The sequence below is a fragment of the Dermacentor albipictus genome, chromosome 1, assembly GCF_038994185.2.
Source record: "Dermacentor albipictus isolate Rhodes 1998 colony chromosome 1, USDA_Dalb.pri_finalv2, whole genome shotgun sequence".
NCBI lineage: Eukaryota > Metazoa > Arthropoda > Arachnida > Ixodida > Ixodidae > Dermacentor > Dermacentor albipictus.
The window spans coordinates 435,400,525-435,421,492 of record NC_091821.1 but is presented as its reverse complement, the minus strand read 5'-3'; the positions used below and the strand labels follow the sequence as shown (position 1 = coordinate 435,421,492).

The 20,968-nt window shown below is 45.9% G+C and overlaps 1 protein-coding gene and 1 long non-coding RNA gene across 4 annotated transcripts in view; one reads left to right on the top strand and one right to left on the bottom strand.

Moving 5' to 3' along the window:
* The window catches only part of LOC135908113 (uncharacterized), a 31,907-nt gene extending 18,909 nt beyond the window's left edge, over positions 1-12,998 (bottom strand). The window contains exon 1 of the long non-coding RNA XR_010566209.1: positions 12,933-12,998. This is a non-coding gene — a long non-coding RNA (uncharacterized lncRNA). The remainder of the gene's footprint in view (positions 1-12,932) is intronic.
* The window catches only part of LOC135908092 (uncharacterized), a 45,089-nt gene that overhangs the window by 677 nt on the left and 23,444 nt on the right, over positions 1-20,968 (top strand). For 2 of the 3 annotated variants that reach the window (XM_065439862.1, XM_065439847.1), the window contains exon 1: positions 19,278-19,717. The exons of the other annotated variant lie outside the window; for it this stretch is intronic. The gene's annotated coding sequence lies outside the window, so the exon portion shown is untranslated. Of the gene's footprint in view, positions 1-19,277; positions 19,718-20,968 lie in introns of those variants that run through there. 3 annotated transcript variants of the gene reach the window in all.

Below are 20,968 nucleotides of genomic sequence, written 5' to 3'. Positions count from 1 at the left end.
GCGCGTTTCGCAACAGCGTCCAGACTGTTGTCGCAAGCCAATAATAATTCTGTCAAAGTTAAACGACCCGCTGTAGTCCAGAAATCCGGTTTGTCGGAAAGAAAGCTTGAGTTTGAGGGTATCTCTAAAATATTTGTGACATTTCATTTCAAAATGTACTTAGAGATAGAAAATTTGGCGTTTTATGCTAACCGCCGTGCTTTCACTTGTTTTCGAAATGAAGAATCTTCGTGATTTGCACTCTGGTTTTTCTGAGGTGCGGTGGTACAATTCTGATAAAGCTAAAGAAGAGATGAACAACTTCAAGTGATTTAACGCTACAGTTCGGTCTTTTAGTAATCTGTGTTTACACTTGTTTCTCGCAGTTAAGTAATGCCATCATTTGAACTGAGTTTTTCATGTTTTATTTGGGTGGATGGGAGCGCGAGTACACTTTTGCCAAACAAAGCAAATCACGTACTCGTTAGAAAAAAAAAGAAACAGAAAAAAAGATGCGAAACTGTGTAATAACTGCCAACACGTTTATTTTGTGGCATTAAACAAGTGCAGCACTAAAAGAAATTTCAGCAATTTTACATTTTCGTTTTAAAATTGTATCTACGTCCCTTGAAGCGGTGTTTTGACGCAAGGTGCTACGGACGAAACCATGTAGCAACAGCTAAACGTCAGCCTTAGCCAACCGAGAAAGAAATAGCTTGAAATCAATCAGAGGCATACCTGGGGGAATGTGCGTGTGTGTGCGAGTGTGTGTGTGTGAGTGAATGTCGCAATGTGAGCGGCAACGGAGAGGGGTCTTTTCCCGTCATTGTTGTTTTCTTCTTGCTGAGTATCTGCAGTGACTATATTAGACAAGTGGAACGCAGCAGCTCACTGTGGGTAATACTCCTACACTTATTGGTTCGGCAGAATATCACAACATTTCATGGTAGGAGCTTTCATAAAAGTAAAGAAAAAATCGTATTTAGTCGTGAATCAGCAGTGTTCACCTTAATAATAGTAGTACCCACCGGAATTTGATTGTATTGCGTATAGTTAGCAGGCCTAAAGCTTACATCTATAGGAGTAACATTTTTTACAGAAGCGAACTGTAGCCAACTTCTGCGCCAGCGTCATGTTACAGTATGTATAGCATGCATTGCACTGAAGCTAAACACATACTAATTGATTCATTGATTTGATTTGCCACAGTAAAGTGTAACGGAAGGGGGAGTAAAAAAATTAACTGTTCAGGAACGGCTTGGGCAGTCCTCCGCCATCTCCATGAACAATGACAGTACCTGAAAGGCAACGTAATATCAATTTCACATTGCTCAATCTTTTTAGCTGCACATTGTTTTGAAAGATAATCAAGCCGTTAAGAAATAGTGCTCCTGTAAATTTTTATATCGTCCATGATATCTTAAGACTTTACTGAATATAACCAATACGTGAAAACTCGGGCCGATGTCTTCGTTACTTAAGACCCGCCGTGGTTGCTCAGTGGCTATGGTGTTAGGCTGCTGAGCACGAGGTCGTGGGACGGAATCCCGGCCACGGCGGCCGTATTTCGATGGGGGCGAAATGCGAAAACACCCGTGTACTTCGATTTAGGTGCAAGTTAAAGAACCCCAGGTGGTAGAAATTTCCGGAGTCCTCCACTACGGCGTGCCTCATAATCAGAAAGTGGTTTTGGCACGTGAAACCCCATAATTTTTTTTTCGTTACTTCAGGTAAATAGCAACGGATACCTATAGAGTGGGAAAATTCGCAACTTTATGCTAGCGTATTTCGAGTGAACAGAGAGAGAAAGAAAATAAGTGACGAAACGCGGAATGGTTAACCAAAGTAATTGTCTGGTTGGCTGCTTGCACAGGGGCGAAGAGGAGAGGCTAGAAAAGATGAGGAGAAAAGAAGAAAAGACATAGAGAAGAGAAAGAGAAAATACATAACAAGAGTGTGTTCGGCACAAGCACGAGGAAGGCAACTGACAACGACTGCAGCATGTTCCTTTAGTCCTCGTGCCGAAAAAATAAAAACAATAAGAGCCCTTGCGCTTTTAGAGCCGCTCGGGCTGACGTCAGCTGGGACTAAGGTTCAAGAGTTTCTTCGTTTCTTTCTTTTTTTTTCGTAAGGAGACGGCTGTTAAGTTTGTCGAGCATGGTGCAGAACTCTTTTCTTTCCGCACTTAAACTAGGACAATGCCGAAGGTGCGCAATAGCAACTATGTACCGACAAACTTCACATTTGGGACTTGTGTCCATTCCTATGAGTAGGCGTTTGGGAATGCTTCTTCAAGCCGTGATGAAACGGGAGCTTTAGATGGAGATTCAGGGAACAAAAGGCGCTAGTTTGCAAAGTCCGCCGAATTCCATTGGGCCAATGTAAGCTCACGTGCTAGCATCTCTGTACGCCTTCGGTATATTGTAGAATGCGTTTGGGTCGTTATGCTGGAGCTCTCCAATACACTTGGTCACACGTCCCGCACTGCTGAATACTTCCGTCAGTGTCGCCATAACTCGAACAAATGCAATACCCCGTTTCGTTGCTTCGCCGAGCTCCTCCGTTTCCCGGTGGCCGCTTTTGATAATCTCGCCGTGATTGTTCGTACGACTACGTTCGGTCAACACTTTCTCGCGAACGTGCTGTGGATAACAGCATATGGTGACATCGCAAAGCAATACGTCAAGAACCGACGCAGATCCATGTGCAAGCGAATAACATTCTGTTGCCTTTCCTATTGCCCATAATTACCACACGAGCACAGGGATCCCCGAAAGCCAACAAATGTTTCTTTTTTCTCCCCCTTGGTGTGACGGCGTGGCAAACGAGTGATGCGCAATTCCGTGTGTAAACCGAGGAACCTTGTCAGATTGCGTTGTTTGATTGCCCAGAGTGTGCCGCTGAGAACGAGGCCTTCTCCGAAAGAATGAGCTGTTTATAGCGGCTCCATGCGCTTGTCTTTATGATTGACTCCCGTGCAAGGACACCTCGTAGGACGACATTTTTGCTTCTCCAGGAGGTTTTTCATGGTGCGCTGACGTTCAGCCTCCCTCCGTGGCGCTGTGTGGAGGACGGGCACCTCGGGAGTTGCTCGTTACAATGCGCAGATGTATGCGTGATGGGTTGTCTATTAAATTTAACGAAATAAACGAATAAGAAGGAGGCCAGCTAAATTGCTGCTGGCTGCTTCGTTATGGTCTAGCTTTGGCTGTTGAAACCTGAATGGCGGTCAGCAGTAGTGGGTGGTGGGTAGGGGTGTAAAAGGTCAGGGAGAAAGGATAGGATAGAGTTAAAGAAGGAAACTTGTTTGATTACTTGCGCACTTCAATGCCTGTATCTTGGGTGCAGTGTGTTACGTGAGCGTTATTTGTCTCTCCTATGCCTTAAACGAGAATCATCATAATCATCATCATCATCAGCCTGGTTACGCCCACTGCAGGGCAAAGGTCCCTCCCATACTTCTCCAACTACCCCGGTCATGTACTAATTGTGGCCATGTTGTCCCAGCAAACTTCTTAATCTCATCCGCCCACCTAACTTTCTGCCGCCCCCTGCTACGCTTCCCTTCCTTTGGGATCCAGTCCGTAACCCTTAATGACCACCGGTTATCTTCCCTCCTCATTACATGTCCCACCCATACCCATTTCTTTTTCTTGATTTCAACTAAGATGTCATTTACCCGCGTTTGTTCCCTCACCCAATCTGCTCTTGTTTTATCCCTTAACGTTATACCCATCATCGAGAAGAAAGGGGGCTAACCGAGGAAACCGATTTTTATTAATCATATCAAAAGAAGCCAACAAACAATGACACCAAGGAAAACGTAGCGGAAATTACTGGTCCTTGTCTAACTGAATTAAAGAAATGATAAATTAATGGAAAAGAAAGTGGACGAAAAAAGAACTTGCCGCTGGTTGGGAATGATGCTACGTCTTCGCATTACGCGTCGGATGCTCTGCCAATTGAGCTACCGCGTCGCCGCTTTCGCATCCACTTTCCTGGGTATTTATGTTTTACTGCTAGAACTAACCCTGGGAGTGTTAGCCAGCGCCACCACTCACACACCTTGGCGGCGGATGCGGAACATCCTTCATGAAGCAGGCGTCACGAGTGTGTGAACTTTGTCGGTGAAGACAACTGGTCAATAAGCCCCCACATGCTAGCTGAAGGCGTTAATGTTGCCGGATTCGAGACCCTCGTTATGTAATGAACGAGAAGAAAGGGGGATAACCGAGTGGTTCAATCTTTATTAATCATATCATAAGAAACCAACAAATAAGGACACCAAGGACAACATTGGGGAAATTACTTGTACTTATTAACTGAATTAAATAAATGATAAATTAATGGCGATGAAAGCGGATGAAGAAAACAACTTGCCGCAGGTGGGGAACGATGATTTAACCTGCAGTTCATTCAGTTAGTAAGTAGAAGTAATTTCCCCTACGTTGTCTTTGGTGCGATTGTTTGTTGGCTTCTTATGTTATCTCCTATGACTTGTGTGTCTTGTTTGATTCAATAAAACTTAAAATAAATTGTTGTGTTTAGCTTTCTGAAACTCAAACAGTGGGTGATAAGTGACGCGGTAGTTTAGGGCTTCGGCTGAATTCTGATCACCTGGGGTTCTTTAACGAGCGCCCAATTACGCGAGCGCGTTTGCATTCAGCCCCTGTCGGAATGCTGCCTCAGCATCAAGGAATGGCGCCCACGACCACTTGCCCATCAGCTCAACGCCACAGCCACTCAGCGGTACTCCGGCGGGTCATTTAATTTATCATCGCATAAACATAAGGCCCCATGCTAGGCTTGCCGCCAGGCAAATCTCTCGAGTGTTCATTAAATGGGTTCTCTTCCTCTCTCACTGCCGGCGCTGTGCCAATAAATGTTCTAAAATGTCCATCTGTGACATCGACAACAAGTAATTACCTAAATGATTAGAAACTATCCGCTCAGGAGATACACAAAGGGTGCTGAAATGAATCCAGGGGCGCTATAACTTAAACTATTCCAAACTTTTCCATTACAATTCTGCTATCAGCCCTTCACGATTGGTCATAAACTTTTTTCGACCACCCCCACTTCACCTGTCTGTCACGCGATGTCACGAAAACCGCGATAGCTCCCCATCTGATATGATGTGTACACACTGATTATGCATGATTTGACAGAAAAAAACAAAAACAGTTATTTCTGATTCCACCCCTTTTCGCCATTAGCCCTCGGCTATTGGTAAAAAGTTTTCCGGCTGCACCCACTTCACCTGCCTGTCACGCGACGTAACAAAACCGCACAATATCACCGTGTCAAAGTGACATGTAAGCGATAGAGATGCATTATATGCCGAACCAAACTGTAATTTCTTCGGAATAGATGCAGGCTGCCCCGTTCCGAAAGGAATAAAAGATGGCTGCCGCCGATCGCTGAGACGCTGGCTGCTCGCACCTGCCGGAGAGCATGGGTGTCTTTGCGTATAATAAAACTTCTTGCGTGGCCGTGTAACGTGTTCGAGCACTTTCGGAACGTTTACCACCTCATTCTGCCAGCTCTTCTTTGCTGAGGGTCAGTTTTAGCGTCCTTCTTAAGCTTCCGTTGCATGCCGCCGCGATTATCGACCAGCCACCACAAGCTAAGTGAGGGAAAGCCGACCAATCGCAGACGCCGGCACCACCCTCTTTATCCAGTTATCGATTTTCAGTGCACTGGCTCTGCCCCCGCGGATCCCTCTCCACTTGAGCGTTCTCCTCGCCTCTTGTCAGCCAATTATATACGACAAGCCGCTCAGTGTAGGCAATGTTATTCGTTTTTCAAGCAAACAAAAGTGACCTCCTATGGACGAAGAGAGTGTTTGATTGGTCTGTACAGACAACCCTGTGGGTGACCGCCCGGTGCTTTCGTCGGTGGTTACGCAAATTTGACGTCAGGAGATTGGAATAGAAACATATTGGAATAGTTTTACTTTGAGATTTGAGATACTTTTTACTTTGAGATTTGAGATACTTTTTTACTTTGAGATTTGAGATACTTTTTTACTTTGAGATTTGAGATTGAAGGAAGACGAAGACGACGAGTGATAGGCTCGCTTCCGAACGCCCGTCTGTAATTTTAAGTCTTTTTTAGCAAGTGTAGAGCTCATTTTTACTCTTTGTGCACCTCTTTCACCGAACGCCGGTCTGGGGGTCACCGTCCTGCGAGAGAAGCACAGCAAGCGGCTCCCGAAGCGCACCGGACCGAAGCAGCGAGGCGAGCCTCCGCCGTCGGCCGCCCTTCGTGATGCTCTGATGGCATCCGTCGCAAGCCATCAGCAATCAGGTCAGCACGTTGCTTCTGTAGACCACGGAGAAGATGAGCAAGCAAGGAAAAGGCTACGTGAAGATGACATCGACACTAGAGAATCTGCAGGAGACAACGAAGAGATGGATCAGACAGCCTTCACTGTTGTCTCTTACAAAAAGAAAAGAGCCGCAGGTGTTCCTGTTATATTCAAGCCAACTCAGCCTGACAGCAGCTTATGGAAAGTAAACCCGAATCTTCTGGCTTCTGCGGTCGTGACAACAGCCCAAGAAAAGATACTCAGCCACCGTCTCAACAAGGATGGAAGCCTCATGGTGACAGTGTCTACACTTCCCGCAGCCAATCGTCTCCTCACAGTGACAGATCTATCGGGCATTCCTGTAGAAGCTCGAGTTCCATACTCCTACTCTGCCACGTACGGGAGGATACAGGACGTTCCTGTTGAGTACTCAGATGACAACCTCAAGGAGTATTTGAGCGAACAAGGCGTCATATCTGCTAAAAGGCAAGTTTTCTACGTCCCTAACGAAGATGGCGTAGTAACGGAAACCCGAAGACACTCGGTCATCCTGGAATTCGCTAAGGACGCCCCTTTACCAAACCGAGTGTCGCTTGGATTCTGCAGTTATCCCGTGACGGAATACATGGGGTCTGCTACTCAATGTTTCAGATGTCAAAGACACGGACATATAGCGAAATATTGTAAAGGCCCCATCCGCTGCAAGATATGCGCTGGTCCACATACGCATAAGGAGTGCACGTCACGTTCCCAGCCTCGGTGTGCAAACTGTGGAGCTGAGCATGCTGCGTCATACGGAGGGTGTCCTAAAAAGAAATCAGCCACTCTTGCACGGACTATGGAGCAAATCCAAGGAAAAGTACGGAAACGACGAGAACCACCACCGAATCCGGATGTGATGTATACATCTACAAACCAAAAGCAACACGACACGGTGCAGCGCAGCGACACGAATTTGAAAAAGTCCTACGCCTCAGTCGTGAAAGAAAACCAGCAAAGGCCTTCAACTGAAACGAATCCATCAATGCCCTCAAGTGATATAACCTCAACCCCACGACAGCAACAAGTGTCCTCAAGGTCGCAGCAGAAGAACAGGAAGAACCAAGAAAGGTCGTTAGATGGTAGCACTGCAAATGAGATATCAAGTGTGCTGATTCCCATGATGTTCGCCGCACTCAAGGCTATTCTCCGTGCCAGCCCATCGTTTAAGAGCATCCCTGAAGTAGAGGCCATCCTGGCTTTGGAACCGCTAGTGTCGTCTTCTTTCACGGCGCAAAGCCGTGATTCTTCGCAGTAGCAACGATGGCTTCGCCAACAATCGTCTCACAAGCGGTGTCCACCAACAAACACTTCCGCACATGTACTATATTCCAGTGGAACGCTCGCGGATTGCGCTCGAAGTTAGCAGACTTTAAGCATCTTACGCGAGTGTACCGATTCCCTTTTTTAGTCATTTCTGAGTCTCGCGTCGACGAGCACTTTAGGATAAAGGGGTATTATTTTCATCATTCAAGACGACAAAATGGAATTAGCCGACTGCTCGTTGGATTTCGCAACGACATACCTGCCTCTGCGATTGACGTAACACCACATGACAAGAACGAATATATTTGCGCAACCACAGTGATTGCATCCAAAGTGTTTACCCTAATCGGCGTCTACTTGGAACCAGGATCACCTTTCGACGTGACCAGATTGGAAAACTTGTTGACAAACACTCAGTCGCCACATATTATTTGTGGCGATTTCAACGCACATAACGAGATCTGGGGCAGTTCACATACATGTGGTCGGGGTGCCAAGCTGGCGAAGCTTTTTGCAAAATACAATATAGAGCCCTTGAATGATGGCAGCATAACGTACCTGAAAAATCCGACGACTGTTAGCTGCATTGACATCACATTCGTATCAAGTCAAGTGGCCCCGATGTTCGGATGGTGTACAGATTTCGAGACTCGAGGTAGTGATCACTACCCGATCCTAATCTCTGCCCTTCATTTTCGGACGTCGCCCAGAAAAGTGAAACTGAAGTCGGTAGACTGGGAAGCTTACACAGCAGCCGTAGACAAAGGAATCACAGCCTCGACTACAAATACAGAAATAATACCGACAATAGCTCATTGCCTCAAACAAAGTACCCGCTCTGCCACTAAGCATTGTAATGTACCAACAAACGACGAGGAATTTGAAAGGTTATGTGCCATTCGAAGGCGTGCCGAAAGGAAGGCTCTACGTACTAAGAATATCGAAGACCTCAGAACTTGTCGACGGGCACAAAGGCATATACGACGTTACCTCACCAAACTGGACCGAAAAAGGTGGAGGGACTTTTGTGGGACACTGGACATACGACAACCGCTGAGCAAAATCTGGCGAGTCGTCAGAGGCATTCGCAAAGAGCCGCAACAGCTTTATCCTTTTATCGCCCTCTCATTACATGAACGCGCATCCCTGAAAGAGGTGGCAGAGCAGTACTGCAGGCTCCTTTCCAACGGGGCACAACCTTTGCGGCAAATTGCAAGTCGTCAGCCTAGTCCACCTCGAGCTACCCTTCCTGACTTAGAATTACCATTCACCATCGAAGAGCTCACGGCAGCAATCAGCGACGTAAACAAGCGATCATCACCTGGCCATGACGGCGTGAGCTATGAAGCGCTCGCAAAACTATGCCACACATCTCGCCTACGCCTTCTGGAGTACTACAACGCCTCATGGATAACTGGGGAGGTTCCTACGGAATGGAAGCTTGCGAAAGTCATTCCTATATTGAAACCATCAAAGCAGCCAACGAATTACGCCTCCTTCAGACCCATATCTCTGCTTAGCTGCGTAGGGAAGCTATTCGAAAAAATGATCTACAAACGACTACATTGGTTCCTGGAAACTGCAAAAGTTTACCCGGAGGAAATGAATGGCTTCCGGCAAAATAGATCCGCAATTGATAATGTCATTGCCTTGGTTTCATCACTTGAAGAGGAATTGGTCTCTGGAAACATACCTACTGCATTATTTTTAGACATTCAGGCAGCATATGATTCGGTCTATCATACAGCGATACTTGACGCTTTGGAAACTCTTGGTCTTGGAGGACGGCTCTACGCATGGATTGCAGACTATCTTCAAGGACGCCAACTTTTCATGTGTACCCCGGATGGCCCCACAGCGCTTTATGCCGTCGAGAAGGGAGTGCCACAAGGAGCTGTGTTAAGCCCGATATTATTTAATTTAGTCCTCATCCATCTGAAAAGAAACCTGCCCCCTGGCGTCAAAATCACACTGTATGCGGACGACATCTGCATTTGGAGTGCGGCGCGTTCCCGCAGTACCACCCAACAACGCCTCCAGAGAGCGCTAGCAAATATATCGGCCTACCTAAATCCAAGGGGTCTGAAATTGTCCCCCGACAAAAGCGTTGCCATGGCTTTCACGCGGAGGCGTATGGAAAAATACCCACTAATGTTGGGTGGTCGCGCCCTTCCATACGTCAAGACGCAAAGGTTTCTTGGAGTGACGATCGATAGGAACCTCACATGGTCGCCCCAAGTGAAAAAATTGAGTGAGAAGATTTCCTCGGCGTCGCACGTATTCCGATTTTTAGCCGGATCACAGTGGGGCAGCAACTGTCGATCAATGGTGCTCCTCCATAAGGCCTACGTCGACGGAACACTACGATATTACCTCCCGATCCTGCACAAAGTGTCTCCCACAAGCAAGAGAAAACTCGAGGCAGCACGAAACAACTGCCTTCGCGTATGTCTTGGCCTTCCGAAGGGGTCGTCCCGCTCAGGGACTGTAGCAGAAGCCGGATGCCTGCCTCTGGAAGTGCTATGTTCGCAGGAGACACTTCGGATACACCTCCGCCACGTCATTCATACGAAGAATCACTTTTTAAAGGATATTTCCAGAACCCGTGCGACATCCAGCTTTGGGCAGGCCGTCGGAAGCATATCTATTTCGATTCCTGCTCAGGCGTCACAAATTATGCCGCGAAACATTTCTCCATGGACACTGTCCCCACTGGAAATCGTGCCATACATACCTGGAATCAGTTCGAAAAAGAAAATGCCTCAAGCAGCGACTTATCAGATAGCTTTAGAATATATGCACAAAGAATACGCAGCCGCAACGCACATTTTCACAGATGGCTCTACAACTCCACATCGTTCATCATGCGGACTTTTTGTTCCCTCTACAGGACAACGATTCTCGTTTCGTCTTGAGCGAGCGACATCATCTACTTCAGCGGAGCTCTATGGCATTAAGGAGGCCCTTGTGTATATACTTCGACAGCAGCCGACAAAGACATGGGTGATATTCACAGACTCAAAAGCAGCCCTACAAAGTATATGGAACAGGCACAAGCGTTGCAATAATCAACCAGCAACATTTGACATTGCTTATCTTCACCACAGGGCTAAGATTGCTGGGCATTGCATAAAGTTCCAGTGGATACCTGGCCATGCCGGCATTTCGGGAAATGAAAGAGCGGACGAAGCTGCCAGAAATGGACTCCAATACCGCAAATTCAGAAGAACATATTTTACAAAAGCCGACGCTTCAACCATGGCAAAAAAATATGCCTATCAAGAAAAAGACCGCATCTTGAATCTGCCGCTTCACCAAGACACCTTCCTACGTTACATTGACCCAGAAATGAGACCGAAAATTCCACGACCACTTCCTCGACACTTAGAGACATTGTACCATCGTCTTCGACTGAACGTGGCATACACGAACAATTATCTGTACCACATAGGACTTACCACTAGCCCATACTGTGATAACTGTCGCAACTTAGAGACAATTGAGCACGTATTACTAGAATGCCCCGCGTACCGCGACGAGAGACAATTTTTTGAGCACCAAATGGACATGATTTGCCCCGAACCGTTAACGTTACCGACCATCTTAGGTCCAATGCCCGGCCCTTCGAAACAGCGACGGGTTTTGGATTTATTGTTCAAATACCTGACAGAAATTGGTCAAATAGGAAAGCTTTAAGAATTGCATCCTTCCTATACAAAAGCCTAAATTTACCCGCCATGTCACCTGTAAAAATTAGTATCAGGTCCAGTAGGACATTTCATATTTATTTTTATCCTTTTTTTTTTCTCCCACTCTTATCTGGAATCTTTTAATCCCATTCCCCATCCCTATACAGAGTAGCATGCCAGCGGTTATATACGCGCCGGCAAAATTCTCTGTTTTTCTAATAAAGAGCCCTCTCTCTCTCTGAGATACTAATCGCCGTTACGTACGGCTACTGTTTGCACGGGTGAAGCATCGTGCGGGCAGATTTGTATCTTTTTTGTGGGGGCATAGCACTATAATTTAGAACTGTGTTGTGAAAACTGTTTGACTGATTGCGTTTAGAGAGATATATTGAACAGATGAAATGCAAATAGGTTAACCTGAGGCACGCCCGGTTTGCTACCCTGCAATGAGAGAAGGGGGACATAGGCACGAAAATAGACAGCACGAAGGGGGAGAGAAAGAAACATTCGGCAGCAACTTAAGGTCTGGACGCCCAAGTTTGGAAGAAAACAGTGCGGTTTCAGGTGAGCGAAGTTCCTGCCGCGCATGCGTACAAACTATCTTATCTTATATCATAGAATGTATCCTAGAGTGGGCTTACCAAGCGGTCTTATCATCACGCTACATGCAGACGACACCTAAATTTGGAGCGTGTCGCTTTCTCATCGAGCTGCTCGACAGCGGCTTCAGAGAGCACTTTTGAATGTGTCGACGTAGCTAGCAGCTGGATGACTGCAGCTGTCAAACGAAAAGAGCGTAGCGATGGGGTTCACGTGCAAACGGATGTGTCGATATCCCCTGATAGAACCCTTCCTTATACCAGGACTCCAATATTTCTTGGCATCATGATCGACCGAAACCTTTCATTGTATCCGGAGGTTAAAACAGCGCGCAAGAATTCGCGGCGCCTCTCCGTTGATGAGCTATTTCGCTGGACAGCAATGGGGCAATGACTGCCGCTCCACAGTACAGCATCGGAATGCCTACACCAACACAACGCTGCGCTACAGCATTCCAGTCCTGCAGCGGCTCTCCCCTATGCGAGCAAGAAATACTTGGAAACGGTGCGTACTAATTGCGTGCGCATATCTGCCTGGAATTTCCCAAAAAGTTCGTTTTGTTCTCGGAACTGCTGGGCTTGCTACAATTTCAAGAAATACAGGATACATAAATGATTGCTTAGGCACATACTTTAAGTAAAGAAGCACTTCCTGAGTCACGTAGCAACAACAAAGAGAAATTCAGGATTTGGTTACGCCGCGGGTAGCACTAATCATACAATCCCCGTGCAAGCACGACAAAAATGGCCCCGCACTGTCGTATGAACGATGTCGTCTCTACGCATAAGACAGGTTATCCCTCATATACATGTAGATTCGAAGAAAGCTTTGCACCGAGAGGATATTTTAGAAACAACCAAGGGTTATGTCATGTCAAGGTGAAATACTCCAATAGGACACATATCTTCATTAGTGACTCATTAGTATCTCAAAGCTCAACTTGCGGCTTGTTTGTTCCATCCACAGGAACAATATTATCTCATGGCTTTGAAAGAACGACGTCCTCGACGTTAGTCAAGGTTTATGTGATCAAAGAAACGATCAAATACCCGTTACCACGTCTTCCAGGACACTGGACCATCTTTACAAACTCGAAGTGCAGCTTTGCAATGCCTGTAAATGAGAAAAACCAACTCGAACTACCAACAAGGCTGATTCTTGGGCTAGTTGGCACGGTTTACTAATAATGGCAAATGCTTTAGCGCAATTCAAAAAGACAGGGACGTGACAGAGACAGGACAGCGCTAACCTGGACATCAACGACACTACATGTCTGCACCACTTATCATGTAAAGCAGGTCATCTTATAACCTTTCAAAGGATCCCGTCACGCCGCGGCATATCAGGCAATGAAATAGCAGGTGAGGAGGCTCGTAAGGGCCCTAACCACAAAAAATTACGGAAGATATTTTTTGCAGAATAACTGAGGCATCGGCATTGGCAAAGCGGCATGTTCTTCAACAGAGGCAAAAACTCTGGTCTTCCTCCTTTGGACACTAGAAATTTTTGTACGCTAAACATCAAACGAGGCTTTCAAGGCGACTACCCCTGGAATTAGAGACACACTGTCATGCGCTACGACACAAACAGCTTCCTCTATCGCCTTGGTCAAACAACAAGCTCCTGTTGCGACAACTGAGGCTCTGTGGAAACGATCGGACATATTGCATCGTGCTGTAAAGCGTACACTGAAGAAAAGGCCATGCACAATACAAATATGGCACCAATATGTCAAGGGCTTGTGACACTAAGGCTCATATTATGTCCCTGGCACACTCCATCAAAGCAGCCTCTAGCACTCGACTTATTTGGTTATCTTCAATCAACCGGGTTTCTCTCAAAACTCTATTATTGAGCCTGTTACATTGCATAAAGAGCCAGCAGTGAAGTGGAAAGAACTCATATATTCGGACAAGTAGGAATCAAAAGCGAAATAACGATATGAAGTGAGGTCCTTTGTCCCCTTCCTGTCTTTTTATTCGCCCTCCTTCTCATAGAGCCCTTTTCTTCCTTCTGATCTTCCCTTGGAGAGTAGCACGTTGGCGAATACCTCTACGCCGGCAAACCTCTCTACTATTTAATAAAAAGCTCTCTCTCTCTCTCATTTTTTCTAATGAAAGACGCAGTAGTGGCAGACACTTATTTTTGGCCATCCACGAAAAGGTCTGGTACACGAGCTGCGCATAGTCTACTTCGTACTCTGCTCTCGTCGGAAGAGAGCCGCCGCGGCTTGAAGTCGAACCCTCGACTTCATAGTTGGGTGCATAACGTTACCACAGCTATATACATGGCCCTGGGGGTGGGGGCGGTTATTTGACTATGCGTTATTTGAAAGAAATGAGACCGAGCGCCTGGAGTACTTAGGCAAGGCCGTGACGCAGTGTGGCTGAGCTTATACACTTACGGTTATGTTCAAGTACCACTCAGATATAGATGCTCGAAATTCCCACGCATCGGATGATTCTCTTGCCTTCAGTGTCACGGACTTTACAGCGCCAGGCGTCCTGCCACAATCCTACAGCAGGCTCCGTCAAAGATTGTTTTGCTCGCTGAGTGGTGCTTAAATATTTTTGGCTGTGTGCGTTTGTAGTGCACTATTTTCTGCGGATTAAGAAGTGCATGCGCAGTTATAATTGTTGACGCTAGTCCTTCCCACACGCACTTTAAATAGACACTATGATCCGAGCTGTTGCACACTTGCAAGCAGACCTGTATAAGAGGCCCTTGAATCCGAAGCGAACGATAACAAAGCGCGTGAGAAAACGTCTTTTTTTTGGCATGAAATATGTTTGCGCGCGTATTGTCAAGTGGTTGAGCTTGTCAAAGAGAAAGAGCAGTTCCTTGTCGGGCACCGCTTTCTTTCTTTTTCTTTTTTGGAGCAAAGACTGCAAGTTCTATTTGCTGCTGCCCTTTTCCTTCTTTCGTGGTTTTCCTCTCACTATTAGCTGTCCCGATAGGCAAGGAACAAAGGACGCCTTTGATTTTACAGTGTCAACTAGACATTAGGATTTCTTAGAAAGCCTAGCGTCATGTAAAGCTGCCTCTGTGCAATATCTTAAATTGTAAATGCACATCGATGGGGTCATAAAAAGCTCGCAAAAATTAACGTTCTTGATACATACATTGGAGAATTTTTTTTTACGTAAGCACAGGGATGAACAGGGATGTCCAGGAAAACGAGTTTGAAAAGGCCATGCTCAGTGCATTATTTATATCAGTCTCAGGGGCAGACTAAAATATATAATGATATGTGGCGTAACATGAGACAATGAACCGAAGATATCATAAGAAGCCAACAAACACTGACACCAAGGACAACATGGGGGAAATTACTTGTGCTTAGTAAATCAAATAAAGAAACGATAAATTAATGGAAATAAAAGTGGATGAAGAAAACTACTTGCCGCAGGTGGGAACCGAGCCCACGACCTTCGCATTTCGCGTGCGATGCTCTACCAATTGAGCTACCGCGGCGCCGTTTCCCCATTCACTTTCTTGGGTATTTATCTGTCCTAGTAGAACCCTCGGAGCGTTATAGCCAGCGCCACCACTCACAGATCTAGTGGCGGACGTGGAACGAGTAATTTCCCGTATGTTGTCCTTGGTGTCAGTGTTTGTTGGCTTCTTATGACATGACTAATAAAAATCGGGCCCCTTGGTTAAGCCCTTTCTTCTCGTTTAATAAACCGCAGATGTCATTTGTGAAACTCTAAGACCTTGATGTAACACGCAACTAGGTAATGAATGAAACCGTGACTAGGGGCTGATTTTAGAAGCAGCAATTGAAGTGGGAGGTAAGGCACCAAGCCCGCCAGCAAGTAAGCTCTCCCAATTAACAAAGGACATGATAAAAAAACGACAAAGTCTGAAAGTGTATAACTAAATAGATTAAATAGAATTAGCTGAACTGTCAAAGCTGATACACAATAAGAGATTAAGCGATAATTGAAATTATAACGCTCGAAAGATTGTGGAAGCAGTAAAAATGGCTACAGCATGAACTCAGTGAGAAGAAAACATGGCATACGATAGGGCATGATGTATGCAGTAATATATAAACAGGGTAATGTCATCAGCAATTTCGATTATATAGTAAAAGCAGCAGAAGAGTTCTCTACTGGCATGTACAGTACGCCAGAGCAGCCACAACACCTTCATTGGAAGCCGCGACGTTAGGAGGGCCCTGTAAGACATGTCCCAGTGAAAAGTGGCACAAGAAGATGGAACAACAGTCGATTTATTCAAAGGTGGAGGAGATATCGCGCTTGAAAAGCTTGTGGCCCCTTATACGCAATTCCTCATGGCTTCGAGTGTATTGGAGAACTGAAGAATGTCAGAATTATACTAATCGATAAGAAAGCAGGCGTTAAAGAATTGCACGATTATAGGCCCATTAGCTTACTTTCAGTACTGTATAAAATATTAACCGAGATAACTTTCAATAGAATCAGGCCAATCGTTGATTTTAGTCAACGAAGACAACAGGCTGGCTTCAGAAAGGGATATTCTACAATGGATGACGTTCACGTCATCAATCAGGTAACTGGGAAATCTGGGGAGCACAATCAACCTGTCTATATGGCTTTCATAGATCATGAACAGGAATTTAATTTAGTAGAAATACGAGCAGTCATGGAGGCATTGTGTGATCAAGCAGTACAGGAAGCATGCGTGAATACCTTGAGAAATATCTACACAGACACCACGCCTACATTGCTTCTCCATAAGAAAAGTAGAAAATTGCCTGCCCAGAAAGGCGTCAGGAAAAATGACACACAATGTCTTCAACGTCGACCAATGCACCCTTAGAAGAAGTGTTCAAGCTATTGGATGGGAAGGTTTAGGAGGGAGGTTCAAGAGCGAATAACTCAACGACCGCGTTTGGAAACGAGATTATACTGTTCAGCAACACTGGGGATGAACTGCAACAAACGGCCGATGATCTTAACCGAGAAAAGGCTAAAGTAGAGTTGAATATTATTAACCGGAAGACAAAGATAATGTTCAATAATCTGGCAAAGGGACAATATTTTATAGTCGGCACTCACCCTCTAGAGTCTGTGCAGGATTACGTTTTTATAGGTCAACTGGTCACAGGAGACCCTGATCATCCGATGAAAATTTACAGGATAAAAATGGGTTCGAGTGCATACAGAAGGCATTGCTGAATCATGAATGGGAGCTTACCACTGTAGTTCAAGATATACAACCATTGCATTCAACCGGTGCTATCATAGGGAGCAGAAACTTAAAGCCTAACAAAGAATCACGAGAACAAGTTAAGGACCATGCAAAGAGCGATGGAATGAAAAAAATGTTCAGAGCAACGTTAAAGGCTCATTCACACGGGAAACACAGTGGTGGCGCGACCAATTTGGCGGTAAAGCGACTGGTCGCAAATGGTCCCTTTTCTCTAAAAGCAACCAAAATTAAGTTTGATGGTCTTCTTAAAGTTAGTCACTGAGAGGCACGCGAAAGCCACTTGTGCAAATAAGGTATGTGGCCTGTGGTACACCAAGTGAGATGATAATTATCGCTGTCTTCAGTCCCATTAACTAAAATTGAATAATTAACTTTTTGTTGACTGCAGCAAGTGGGCATGTTTGTATTGAAAACTTAGAGGCAGTCGTATTTCTACGCAGTATCAGTTGGAAGAATTCTCATAGCGTGGCTGTGCTCCGAGATATCCAACTCCCATTTTTAATTGTCGTTTACATGATTACGCATGCAAGGAAGCGATGATCGGCACAAAGCTCCTCCCTGATGTGAAGCGGCTGTTGCGTGCGGCGTTTAGTCTGACAATAGGACTGAGGCATAGGCGAAGATGATCTCTTCCTCTTCCTCTCTCAGTTGGCGAAATAAAGATATGACAGCGTGGTGTGCCCTGCAGTTGTTGCTCTTGATTTCAATAAAAGTTACAACACCTAGAAATAAGCAGTCACTTTAGTTGCGTAGCGCAGGCAAGGACCACACCCTCTCGTCTAGTCACCATTACGCACGCGCACTGCCCTCCGGCTTCTCCGCTCGCACAATTATCTCGGCATGGCAACTGCCACCATCGTTACAGGCCGCGCGGTCGCGTGTTAGTAGAACGGTTCCGGGTTCTTCAATTTTGTATTTCATGAGCCGAGATGGGAAGGGGGACAGTTATCATCTTTGCCGATGCCTGCGCTCCGTTGCCACGCTAAACGCCGCACGCAACAGCCGCGTCACATCAGGAAGGAACTTTGCGCCGATCCTAACTCTCTCGCAAGCGTAATCATGCGAACGACAATTGAAATTTCGAGTCCAATATCTCGGAGAACAGACACGCTAGAAGAATTCTTCCAACTGATACTGTGTAGAAACACGACTGCCTCTAACTTTTCAGTACAAACACACTCACTTGCTGCAGTCAACAAAAAGATCATTATTCAATTTTAGCTAACTGGGCTACTGACAACGATAATTATAATCTCACTTTGTTGCCCCCCGACCACATAACTTATTTGCGCAGGGGGTCTTCGCGTTGGTCTTACAAAGACAACTCTTTACTATCTGAAATGTCCGTCAACGAAGCGGTTTAGTCATCGTCGTAGTCATTGTTGTCATGCGATCGTCATTAGGACGACGTCGTTGTCACCCTCGTCAGACAGCAGGGGGCAATTCTGCAAGTGTCCATGTAGTGGACATGTCCACTTCGTCTGCTGCTGAAGTATTGATTGACTGAAGCTATCTGTTCCTTCTGACGCGTCCCTCAGCCTACCCAGTCAGAACTTCAGCAGCAGACGAAATGGACATGTCCGCTAGGTGAACACTTACCCCCAGTCCGAAGAGTTGTCCAAGTTGACGTTCACGTTTCTATCATCAAAGATTACAAAGCACACTAGGGATCAAACATTGTCTGGATTCAGTAATTGCGAAAGGTGTTACAAGGTAGGCAGAAACTTGATGTTATATCGAGCATTATCGTAAATTATTTCTCATGCTTATTCCGAATGAATGTACCTTGCAACTATGAAAACGTGCATGTGTTTATTTGCTCGTGCTTGAATGAAATGAGGGAAGGCAACGATGTCCACCTAACTGTTTTTTTTTCTTCTTCAGTAAATGACTTAAGGATGGAAAACCTGCCAGTGACAGTCTTTCTTTTTTTTCTTCGCTGCTGCACTTTCGCCTATATAGCGATAGATTCTCCGGCCGCTCTTTATGATTTCGACGGGCTCGAATGAGGGGTAACACTAGCCGGCCGTTACACTCCTCGCCGCGTGCCGCCGGAGGCGCTTATCGCCTACGTTGGCGTTCAGTTGCAGATACTCATCTCGCAGGCAAGGTCCCCTTATCGCGGCCACTTCAAGTCGGACAAGCGGAAACCGAAGGGTCTCGCTATACGAATGCACCAGTAACCCCGCGCATAGAGGCGGCCGCGTCGAATGACGCACGCGCGTTCCCGCCTGGAACGCCGGCTTCCGAGAAGGCGAAAAACAAGGAGCGCGCGACGCGAGTTGAACGCACCGGTATCGCGGCGACTCCGCACCAGTTACAGTCGCCAGACGACGTTCTGAATACATTCACTCTCAGAGCGCGTGGAATGGCGAAGTGAAAGGACTGCGGATTGAGCTGTCGTCACTATCGTGACGCGCCCTTCTTGGAGATGTTTTCCTGATGCAACACGTGGCAATAGTCGCCGCAAGTACTCCGTGGCAGGCCTATAGATTTCGGCATCCCCCGACGACGAAGACATCGCCTCCGACGAAGTTGCCGTCGCCTGCGTTAGAAGGTGTCTGGTGCGACACCTTTCCCACGACATTCTTCAGTTTCGTCTCTTTCGCATTGTTGGAGCGTCCATTCTGAGGTGATCTCTTTTGCTACTTTCGTTTTCCTTTGCCTTCGTTGATTCTTGAGACGCCTGCGAGTGCCCTCACTTACTCGAAGCGAAGGTCCGCCTTCTTTCTCCCTCTCTGCGCTTGGCATCCGCTGTGAAAGCTAATACAGGCGTCAGTTAATCAAGAACCTAATCTAGAAGTCTTATTGCGCTTAGGAACAATCCGATATGGCTAGCGATAGCGTATTATATATAGAGTGGGCTATCGCTATCCATTTCGACTCACCAGGGAGCTACGCCGTTTAACAAATTCATCGCTTGTTCGTTGACGACGACTACATCGGTTTTATTTTTTGTAGGCTATAGAGAATTAAAAAAAAAACTTCGCCTGTAACTCATAGCACAATTTTAATCCTTGAAAAAAAGGTGATGGCTTGCACCAGAAATGAAAATCAGTAATTGCTGAATAACCAAAATATGCTAATTACCTTATAATGACATTACAGCCAATATTGAAACTCGCGAATTGTAGCCGGTGAGCTGTGAAGAAGTACCTACTTACAACTAATTGTCAGGGTTACACCAGTTTCGAGATATTAATATTCAAAGTGTGCAACCAAATACATTGGCGTTCCAGTTACCTTTTTGTATAGATGCGTAAAACCGCGTTTTCTTTAAAAAAGTAGGTGGTACCATAGTGCATTTTTAACGCTAGTTTCACAGCGCCTCTATGGAAACCGGTGCCATCATCAGGATTTGTTTTATGTCGGCATTACAAAGCCACCGGCTACAATTCGCAAATTGGAATATGTGCTGTTAAGCAATTAGTAAAATTTTGTTAATTAGATGATTGCACCTTTTGTTTTCTCAGGAAAGTAAAGTCCGCCTCTGCGATTAATCCAGTACATTGCTTGTAGTTGTGCTTTCAGCCATCAGCGATGATTTCTTTTGTTTATTCGCTGTAGTATAAAAAAGACCTCGTATATAGCTAGCGCAGCAGTAGCTGTACTCAGTAGCCGTAACACGTGACGTCGCCTTTCGGTGCGAACCATTACCATGCCATGCCATAATGTAAAGACAAAAGGGCGAAGGGGTTTCCTTGAGTGTATGCGTGTGCAAGGGTGTGCGTGAATGCGGCAGCGCAAAATTGCACTCCCGCATTTCGCAAGATTGTGCCTAATTACGTTCTTATTCCCAATTATAAATGTCCCCAAATACACGTAACACCAAGAGCGCAAGGGCTGGTGACCGCCACAGCGCTATTTCTCCTCAAAATACTGC